The sequence below is a fragment of the Somniosus microcephalus genome, chromosome 11 (assembly GCF_052327205.1).
Source record: "Somniosus microcephalus isolate GS21.2 chromosome 11, FLI_Smic_1.0, whole genome shotgun sequence".
NCBI classification, from domain to species: domain Eukaryota; kingdom Metazoa; phylum Chordata; class Chondrichthyes; order Squaliformes; family Somniosidae; genus Somniosus; species Somniosus microcephalus.
In genome coordinates, this window is record NC_140997.1 from 228175818 (window position 1) to 228186621 (window position 10804).

The 10804-nt window shown below is 49.5% G+C and overlaps 1 long non-coding RNA gene across 1 annotated transcript in view; it reads left to right on the forward strand.

Annotated features, from left to right (window-relative positions):
• Window positions 1-10598, forward strand: part of LOC147111317 (uncharacterized) — a 257135-nt gene extending 246537 nt beyond the window's left edge. Inside the window, exon 4 of the long non-coding RNA XR_015080084.1 lies at window positions 10438-10598. This is a non-coding gene — a long non-coding RNA (uncharacterized LOC147111317). The remainder of the gene's footprint in view (window positions 1-10437) is intronic.
• The last annotated feature ends 206 nt before the right edge of the window (window positions 10599-10804 follow it).

Sequence of the window (10804 nt, forward strand, 5' to 3'; positions counted from 1 at the left end):
CTGCCGAGGTAGATGCTTCAGGTTCATTAACGTCTTCCACAGTTGTCTCTGTCGCAACCATGGGTTCAACTCTTGCTCTTGATTCTACCAGTTGATCCGCATGACGCCTTATCACATTGTTACCAATATCTACTGTGTACATCAGAGGTCCTTGTCTGGCCCGAATTGTTCCGGGCTGCCATTTTTCGTTTCCATAGCCCCTTGCCAACACTGGTTGTCCTACTTCGAAACTTCGAGTGGACTTGTTATTAATATGCCGGAACTGTTTGTTTTCCACTTCCCTCCGCACATTTGGTTTTAACAAGTCCAACCTGGACCGCAACCTCCTGTTATAAAACATCATGGCAGGACTTTGGTTAGTCACTGCATGAGCGGCATTTCGATACGCCATTAGGAAATTGTCCACCTTGTGCTGTAGCGGAATCTGATCATCGTTCATGGCCTTTATTGCCTTTTTGAATGTTTGGACAAATCTCTCGGCCAACCCGTTTGTCGCCGGGTGATATGGGGCAGAGGTACAATGGCCTAGAAATTCGCTATCGCCGCGCCAGGTCTTTAGAGCCTGAAATTTAGCGCTTGCCCGGATTCCCATAGCGCCCGCCTGAAATTCAGTTGCGGCGCCCCAAGACGGAGGCGGGCGCTATTGCAGGGTTTGGCCGCCTCGCTTGGGGCGATGAAAGTCAATTTCAGGCGTCCAGCTGCCGCTGCGGCACCCGATGCGGTGCGGCAGGCTGGGGTACTGCAGGCCTCCTCCTTCTCTTAAGGAGGAGCTGCCTGCAGCCGTGAGATCGCCGCTGGATTCCCCCGGCAAATGAGCCCGGCACCATGGAGAAGTGCCGGGCTCGCGGGAGTCAGACACCAATGCCGCGGGGGGGTGGTGCAGGAGTCCAGGGAGGGAGGTGCGGCCAGGCGGCCGCCGGGAAAGCGGCCGGCCGCCCCTCCACCTTTATGCGCCGGCCTCTCGGAGCTGCAAGGCCCCGTTTTTCAAACGCTGTTTGCGGCCGCTACGGGCGAGGCGGCCGCAACTGAATTTGGCCGTCGGCACGGAATCGCGTTGGAACCGGGGCGCTGCGCACACTGATGACGTCATCGGTGCCGGCGCAGCGCTACCGGCTAACGCCGATTTTAGGGACCAACTGAATTTTGGGCACTAAAAAACTTCCGGCGCAAACCACTCTTTAGCCAATAAGTGGGCGCAAACGCGACTGAATTTCTAGGCCAATGTTTCACCCCATTGTTCTTTAAGAATTTTTGGAATTCTTCCGACACGAACTGTGGTCCGTTGTCCGAACAGATCTGTTCTGGCAATCCGTTCCTTGCGAATATTGTTCTTAACACCGCAATTGTCTTTTCTGAAGTAGTGGTATTCATCTTGATCACTTCTGGCCATTTGGAATGTGCGTCCACCGCAATTAGGAACATGGAGTCCATGAATGGACCAGCAAAGTCAATATGTACGCGTTGCCATGGGGCTGAAGGCCATTCCCATGGGTGTAGTGGTGCGATCGGAGGTGCATTTTGCACTTTTTGGCACCCAGCGCAGCTTTTCGTCAACTCCTCTATCTGTTGGTCAATACCCGGCCACCATACATAAGCCCTAGCAAGACTTTTCATCTTAACTCCCCCCAGATGACCTTCATGCAGTTCTTTTAGAACTCTTTCCCTTAACTTGGGAGGAATAATCACTCTTGTCCCGTACATCAAAGTACCATGGCAGACGGACAGCTGGTCTCGCCTTGCCGAGAATGCCGGTAACAGAGGATCACCACGTGTTGGCCATCCTTTCACTGTCACCTCGTAGACTCTGGACAGTGTCGGGTCGTTCCTGGTTTCTCTTTCAATACTTGCATTGGTGACTGGTAAACACTCGATGATGGTCGAATGAAATAACTCAACAGGGTCAACTTTCGTCGTTTCTTCTTCTTCAGGTAGTGGCAGGCGCGACAGCCCATCAGCATTGCCATGCTGCTTCGTACCTTTGAATTCTATTTGATATTGATGTGCCCCTAGGAAAAGGGACCATCTCTGGAGACGCTGTGCTGTCATCACTGAAACACCCTTCTTAGGGTTAAAAATGGATACCAACGGCTGATGGTCTGTCAGAAGTGTGAATTTTTGGCTCTGTAGGTAATGATTAAACTTCTTCACTCCCCATACAAGGCTGAGAGCCTCCCTATCGATCTGCGCATCGTTGCGCTCCGCGGAGGTCAATGATCTGGATGCAAACGCGACTGGCCTTTCCGTGCCATTTGGCAACTTGTGTGAGAGTACTGCCCCAATACCATATGGAGAAGCATCACAAGCCAACCGAATAGGCAGTGTCGGGTTGAAGTGAGCCAACACTTCCTCTGAGGTGATCAATTCTTTGCTTTTGCGAAATGCCTTCTTACAGTTTTCGCTCCATTCCCATGGTACCCCCTTCTGTAAAAGAGCGTTAAGCGGGTGCAGTACCGTGGATAGATTTGGTAGAAATTTATGGTAATAGTTAATCAACCCTAGAAACGACCTCAACTGAGAGACATTATCCGGAGCGGGAGCCTTTACAACTGCCTCTATCTTGTCAGGAGACTTATGAAGCCCCTCCCGGTCAATGACATGACCACAGTACGAGATCCGCTTCTGGAAGAACTCGCATTTCTGCCGATTAACTCTAAGTCCATACTCTTTCAGTCTGTTGAGCACCAGTTCCAAGTTTGCGAGGTGTTCTTCATCACCATCACCTGTAATCAGAATATCGTCCAGGTAACATTGTGTGCCTGGAATTCCCTGTAATACCTGCTCCATGGCCCTCTGCCAAATTGCTGGAGCCGATGCCACTCCAAAAACCAGTCTATTGTACCGGTACAAACCTCGATGTGTGTTGATCGTGAGGTATTGGCGTGACTCTTCTTCAACCTCCATCTGCAAGTACGCCTGCGCCAGGTCTATCTTGGTGAAGTGTTTCCCTCCAGACAACGAAGCAAAAATATCCTCAATCCGCGGAAGCGGATACTGCACCGTGCGAAGCACCAGATTAACGGTGATTTTGAAATCTCCACAGATGCGAACCTTCCCTGGTTCTCCTGGCTTGTTGCTCGAAGGACGTTTCATAACGGGAACAATGGGCGTAGCCCACTCACTCCAATCTACCTTAGACAGTACACCTGAACGTTCTAGCGCTTCCAGTTCCGCTTCTACAGTAGGTCGTATTGCATAGGGTACAGGTCTGGCTTTAAAAAATTTTGGTTGTGCATGTTCATCAATCTTGATGTTTGCCGTAATTCCTCTCAGTGTTCCCGGTCCCTGCTGGAACACCTCTTTAGCATCATCCAATATTCTGGACAATCGTTTAGGTTTGACATCTGTTTCCCCGGAATCTACCGTTAGTGCCTTCAAGGAGTGCCAGTCCATATTCATTTTCCTAATCCACTCCTGTCCCAGTAGTGGTGGACCTCCTTCAGGTAGCACATATAAGTCCATTACTTGGCTTTCTTCGCCCTTGTGGACCACTTTTACCTCTATCTTTCCGACGGGGTACACTCTTTGCCCCGTGTAGGTTTTCAATATAATCTCCGTATCCCGTAGGGGAATATGTTGGAATAACCTTTTGTAATCTTTCTTATTCATGACCGTCAATGCCGATCCAGTGTCCAATTCCATCTTTACTTGGACTCCTGCTATCTGAAGGGTGACCCAAATTGTCTGGAGATCTGCATCCTTACCAACGTTGTGTACTCTTAAGCTACCCAGTTCATTACTGCTAGCGTCTGAATCTGACTTCTGTTCGGTCGAACTGTTCTTTGTCACCTTGTGTACCTTTATGTATTTTCCTTGCGGTGACTTTTTGTTGCTGGTCTTCTTTCCTGACCGGCATACTTTAGCTATGTGGCCAAGCCGGCCACACGTTCTGCATTCTTGGTTTTTAAACCAACACTGGTTCTGATCGTGCGTTGTCTTTCCGCAACGATAACATTTTACAGTACTCAAACCCAATTAATTTGTACTGAGTTCCGGTGACCGTAGCTGCATTACTGCCGTGCCTCTCGCTGCGGCTTCGTGTGCTGCTGCCATAGTGACCGCTTTCTCAAGCGTCAGCTCATTCTCCTCGAGCAATCGCTTTTGTGTATCTTCTTTTAATAAACCACACACAAATTTATCTCGTAGCGCCTCTGTCAATCTCGTTCCGAATTGACAGTACTTTGCTAGCTTACGCAATTCTATTAAATATTCAGCATTGCTTTCATCCTTCAGCTGCCTTCTTCTGTAAAATTTAAATCGTTCCGCTAGCATCAGCGGCGTGGAGTTTAGGTGATTTTTCAGGACAGTAACAATCTCCTCGAACGTCTTATCCGCCGGTTCATCTGGTGATACAAGGTGTTTCAATTGCCCGTATGTCTTCGCACCCATTAAGTTTAATAATGTTAGTGCTTTCTCTGCATCTGGGATTTTATTTGCTTTACAATAATTTTGTATGCGTTCTACATACATAACCCAATCTTCGATGTCGCTATCAAAGGTGTTAATGTTCCCATGTTTAGGCATCGTTGCAATTTAATTTATTTTTATTTTTATCCAAGATGGCAGCTTCCGCGCTCTTTTCTTCATCCTCCGCCTACAAAATGGCGGTTTTCCCGCGCTTGGCGGTCTTCACCCTTCTCCCGACGCTGTCTCCGCTTCACCGCGGCTCTCGCCCCAGACGCTGCGCCTTTTTTAGCCCGAATGCGGTCCGGCCCTTATCACCAGCCGCGATCGATGTCCCCGCGCTGCGCCTTTCGGCCCAAATGCGGCCCGGCCCTTATCTCCGGTCGCGATCGATCTCACCGCCCTTATTCCTCCGTCTTCCCTCCCCGTCTGTACAGCCAACATGGCCGATTTTCTGGTCGCGTCGCTGCCCGGCTTACCCACTACCGAGGTAGAAAGAAGATAGCTGACAGCCGCTGATGGAGGCTTCGAGTTCAGGGTGTCTTCTGCACTCTGGTTTCTCGATGTCTGCCGCGCGACGTGTCTTCCAGCAGGGTGATGAGGGTGGAAACCTCTCTTCGACGTCCGTTCAGTGGACGAAGCCGCCGTGGATATAACTGCCGCAGGGTAAGAATCTGACTCGTCGCCACTGTAAAGTCTGTGTGTTCTAGTTGTAATTAATAGCACACAGGCTACAAGATTAAAGTTCAACAGGTCTTTACTGGTTGTAGGTCAGGACTATATCTGAAATACATCTTACTACACAGTGCTTATATACCGGTGGTCACCACCGGTATTACGTATACAGCAGCCAGAGAAAGTAGTACATCTCTTAAGGTGGAACAGGCTTAAGTTCTCTTAAGATGGAACAGGTTACATACACCACATGCCCCACTCCACAGGCGATGACGACGTCATCACCGTGTGCAACACCCCCTTTTCACCCCACCTGCAAAATGGGCCCGCGCCCCCTGAATCTGCGCTGGGCGATGACAGTGGGGCGGGTGGGGGGGGGGGGGAACGGAGTGGCAGGAGGCTCACGGGATGAGAAGTAAAGGGGAGGTGGCGGGCGGGGGAAAAATTAATATCGACTGACTTACTTGTCGCGGCCTGTTGTGTCTTTGAACGCAGGGTCCGTGCCGCGATCTGGCAGCCCAGCACTCCTCTTGTGTCCCCGCTCCCCGGTGGTCCAGGTGGGGCCCCGAGAGTTGTGGGCCTGGCCCACCCCTTTAATGAGGGAACAGCCCTTGCATGCAGCAGCGCTACGTGGCCCAGTGCGCAGCGCTGCAGAACGCACTGCCCCAATATTCGGGGTTAGCGCTCTAACAAGGAAGTGGAGCGCTCCTCCTCCCTCTTGGGGCGCTAAAACTGAAGTTAGCGATCGCCGGCGCTATTTTTTGCCGGCGCTAAATTTAGCGCCCCAGGCGAGGTTAGCGATCCAAGATGGTCACTAGCGAATTTATCCCCCCTTGTTTCTAGCAAATATTCACCACACCCAAGACATCACACTCCAGTTCTCACACTTTTTATAGATGGAACACAATCTTTAAAAAAAGAAACAGAGCCTATCATTGATCTGCAGCCTGAAATTTACCAGCAGTGACGACTGCCCTTTGCTCTCAGCGGTTCATTAGTGCCAACTATTACCTGGATCTTCTGGTTTCAAGCAGTGGTCTTAATGGTACAAGCCAGCATAAAAAGCAAACATCAGAACTGTGAGCTAGATCTCATCCTCATCTTCAAATCCCTCCATGGCCTCCTTGCCCCCTCCCTATCCCTGTAACCTCCTCCAGACCCACAACCCTCCGAGATCTCTGCGCTCCTCCAATCCTGACCTCAGGCGCATCTCCCACTTTATTCGCCCCACCATTGGCGGCTGTGCCTTCAGCTGTCTAGGCCCTAAGTCCTAAACCTCTCCGCCTCTCTCTCCTCCTTTAAGACGGTCGTTAAAACCTACCTCTTTGACCAAGCTTTTGGTCACCTGTTCTGAAGTCCCCTTCTTTGGCTCGGTGTCAATTTTTGTCTGATTACGCTCATGCGAAGCACCTTGGGACGTTTTACTACATTAAAGACGCTGTATAAATGCGAGTCGTTGTTGTTGTAATGTCGTGGGAGATCCTGTATTGGAATTCTTTTTAAACTCCAGGCGCACCATTCCACAGGAGCCGTCTTGTCTGCAATACCACACCTGGGTGATCTTTCATTATATGTGAGCCCAGCTGGTGCATAAGAATGTAAGATCATAGGTATTAGGAGCAGGAGTCGGCCATTCGGCCCCTCGAGCCTGCTCTGCCATTCAATAAGATCATGGCTGATCTTGACCTCAACTCCACTTTCCTGCCCGATCCCCGCATCCCTTGATTCCACTAGAGTCCAAAGATCTGTCGATCTCAGCCTTGAATATACTCAACGATTCAGCGTCCACAGCCATTTGGGGTAGAGAATTCCGGAGATTCCAAAGGTAGTGAGTGTCGGTAGGTTGTTCGAGAAAGGAGGGGATCACAGCACAGAGGAACAGGGCGACTGAGCACTTCGACAGGAAGCAGCACGGATTTGTGAAGTGTTGGTCATGTCTGACTAATCTCGTTGAGTTTTTTGATGAGGTCACTAACATGATGGATAGGGGAAGTTATCTATATGGACTTCAAGAATGCATTTGATAAGGTGCTGTACAAGAGATTATTAACAAAAATAAAAGTGCGTGGAATCGGCAGTAACCTTGTGACATTGGTTGGTGATTGGTTGGGAGGTAGGAGGCACAGAGTAGGGAGAAAGGGAACGTACAGGAAACTTTGGTTTATCCGGAGGTTGTATGTCCGGAATACTCGATCTAACGGCAAAAATCAGGAGCCGTTTTCTATAAGTTTTTTAGATCTCGTTCTTTTTTTTTCCCAGTCAGGCACTGCAAGGTCTGTAGCTATAGCAACAGCTTCAGCTAGAGACGCTTGCAGCTGCAGCCGACTCTTTAGAAGCTGTTGCTGAGCAACAGTGTTTGTTGTCAGATACGGAGATGAAAACCTCCGTATGCTTCAACATTAACTTTGTATGTCCGGCAGTTTTGATAGATTGGCAACACGCCGGTCCCGTCGGTGCCGGATATCACAACGTTTCCTGTACTCTGATTGGCGGGATGTGACAAGTGGTGTTCCCCAGGGATCTGTACTGGGACCTCAGCTTTTCACCATATGACTTGGATGAAGGAGTAGCGAGTTGTTTAGCCAAGTTTGCAGATGACACTAAGTTAGGAGGCACAGTAAGTTGTGTGGATGGGAGCAGGAAGTTACAAAGGACACAGACAGATCAAGTGAGTGGGCAAAACTATGGCAGATGGAGTTCAATATGGGGGAGTGTGAGGTCATCCACTTTGGATCCGAGAAAGAGAAATCAGAATATTTTCTTAATGGTGATAGACTAGGAGCTGCGGAGGAGCAAAGGGATATAGGGGTCCATGTGCACAAATCACTGAAAGCCAATGGACAGATATAAAAAAGTAATCAAAAAGGCTAATGGAAAAGTGGCCTTTCTCTCTAGGGGGCTGAATACAAAGGGGAGGAAGTGATGCGTTAGTTGTACAGAGCCTTGGTCAGACCCCATCTGTCTGTGGATGATGGACCAATTGAAATTTTCAAGACTGAGATTGATAGATTTTTGTTGGGTAAGGGTATCGAGGGATAGAAACATAGAAAAATCGGAGCAGGAGTAGGCCATTCGGCCCTTCGAGCCTGCTCCACCATTCAATATGATCATGGCTGATCCTCTATCTCAATACCATATTCCCGCTCTCTCCCCATACCCCTTGATGCCCCTTGTGTCTAGAAATCTATCTATCTCCTTCTTAAATATATTCAGTGACTTGGCCTCCACAGCCTTCTGTGGTAGAGAATTCCACAGGTTCACCACCCTCTGAGTGAAGACATTTCTCCTCATCTCAGCCCTAAATGTCCTACCCCGTATCCTGAGACTATGACCCCTCGTTCTAGACCCCCCCCCCAGCCAGGGGGATATGGAGCAAAGGCGGGTGAATGGAGTTGAGGTACAGACCAGCCATGATCTGATTGAATGGCGGAACAGGCTCGAAGGGCTGAATAGCCTCCTCCTGTTCCTATGGGGGAAAAATTCAGTTGTTTGCGCCTCCCGTTAGCACTTTAAGAGGGCACTAATGAGGCGCAAAGCAACTTGCGCCCGGGCACGGCGATGTTTGCGCCACTCGCGAAATTAATTAGACATTTTTCGGCGGCGCTAAACACTACCGCCACAATCTCCTGCGCCGGCAGATCGTGACGTCAGTCGAGTGCGCAACACCCAGTTAGCGCCCCGGACCGGATATTGAGTGGCGCCCCCTGCCTTACCGCCTGCCGCTAGCAACGACAGGTTGAGGGGAGCATTATGCTGTCAGAAAGGGACTGGGGGAGTGCTATTTAAAGGCGACCGCTTCCTACCTTTTCTGTTGGTGACGTTTTTGCACCACGCATTCTGAGAGAGAGAGAGAGAGAGAGAGAGAGAGAGAGAGAGAGAGACTTCTGGAGAGATTCAACGCTGTGTGAAGGAGTTTTGAGTATTGAGCAGCACTTTGCAGGTTCATTTTGATTTGCCCTTCCTTGCTTCGCCAGCGCTCTGAGGTAGCGCCTTGCTCCTCGGCCTTTGCACCTTAAGACAGGTGTGTAGCGCCTGATTTAGCGCTCCAATCACCTCCAGGGGCGATAAAAGCCAAGTTTGCTGTTGGAGGCGATAATTAGCGCCAGGCGCTAAACTTTGCGCACGGCCGATAATGGCGCCCCAAATGGGGCGATACCGAATTTTTCCCCCTATATTCCTATGATCCTGTACGACAGCAGTAGACAATAGATAGGAATCCGGAGCGGGAAGCCTGACTGATTCCCACCACCTCCACCCCCCACGCTCCCCCCCACCAAGCCAAGCAACTCAAAGAACCTCTGGTCACCTTGGCTCAGCTGAGCTAACACAGCGCCTCCGATTGAACCCCAGTCTGGACAAAGAATTCACCAGAGGAGTCATGGCTCTACTTTTAAGGCTCTATCTTAATTGGAGGCTGCAGATACAGCAGCTGTGTCTCAGTTGGTAGCACCCTTGCCTCTGAGTCAGATGATTGTGGGTTCTCGTCCCACTCCAGAGACTTGACCACAAGACCTAGGCTGACACTCCAGAGCAATACTGAGGGAGTGCTGCACTGTCGGAGGTGCAGTCTTTTGGATGAGATGTTAAACTGAGGCCCCATCTGCTTTCTCAGGTGGACGTAAACGATCCTATGGCACTACTTCGAAGAAGACCAGGGGAGTTATCCCCAGTGTCCTGGACCAATATTTATCCCTCATTCAACATCACTAAAAACAGATTTTCCGGTCATTATCACATTGCTGTTTGTGGGAGCTTGTTGTGCGCGACCCCATCCAGGACAAAGCAGCCCGCTTGATTTGTGTTCCCATCCACCACCTTAAACATTCACTCCCTCCACCACCGGCACACTGTGGCTGCAGTGTGTACCATCTGCAAGATGCACTGCAGCAACTCGCCAAGGCTTCTTCGGCAGCACCTCCCAAACCCGCGACCTCTTCCACTTAGAAGGACAAGGGCAGCAGGCGCATGGGAACACCACCACCTCCAAGTTCCCCTCCAAGTCACACATCATCCTGACTTGGAAGTATATCGCCGTTCCTTCATCGTCGCTGGGCCAAAATCCTGGAACTCCCTCCCTAACAGCACTGTGGGAGTACCTTCACCACACGGACTGCAGCGGTTCAAGAAGGCGGCTCACCACCACCTTCTCAAGGGTAATTAGGGATGGGCAATAAATGCTGGCTTTGCCAGCGACGCCCACATCCCATGAACGAATATTAAAAAAAATTGGCTGCCATGCTTCCTACATTACAACAATGACTACACTTTAAAAAGTACTTCATTGGCTGTAAAGCGCTTTGGGATATCCGGTGGTTGTGAAAGGCGCTATATAAATGCAAGTCTTTCTTTTCTTTCTTTCAGAGAGGTGCGTAAACAGTCAGAATTCGCTCTCAAACTTTATGGCACTACTGGAAAGCCTCCATTAAATTACAGCCTTGTTCTTGACTCCCAAGCGTCCATTTTTGTTGAAATTGCTCTGTATCTCGTTAGTATTAAATGGCTTTAAAGCATGAGTAACAGTACCATTGGGAAAAATCTTTTACTGATATATGATTATTTCTATCACTAAATATTCGTTCAATGTTTCTGTGTTTATAATTTGGAGTAATTAAGCAAAGTGCAAATCCCGAGCCAGAAGCTTTCATTGTTAATATAATTACTGTAATATAAATATGTGCATATAACATGAAATGAAGACAAATGGGAAGAAAACTGTATTAAAATGTAG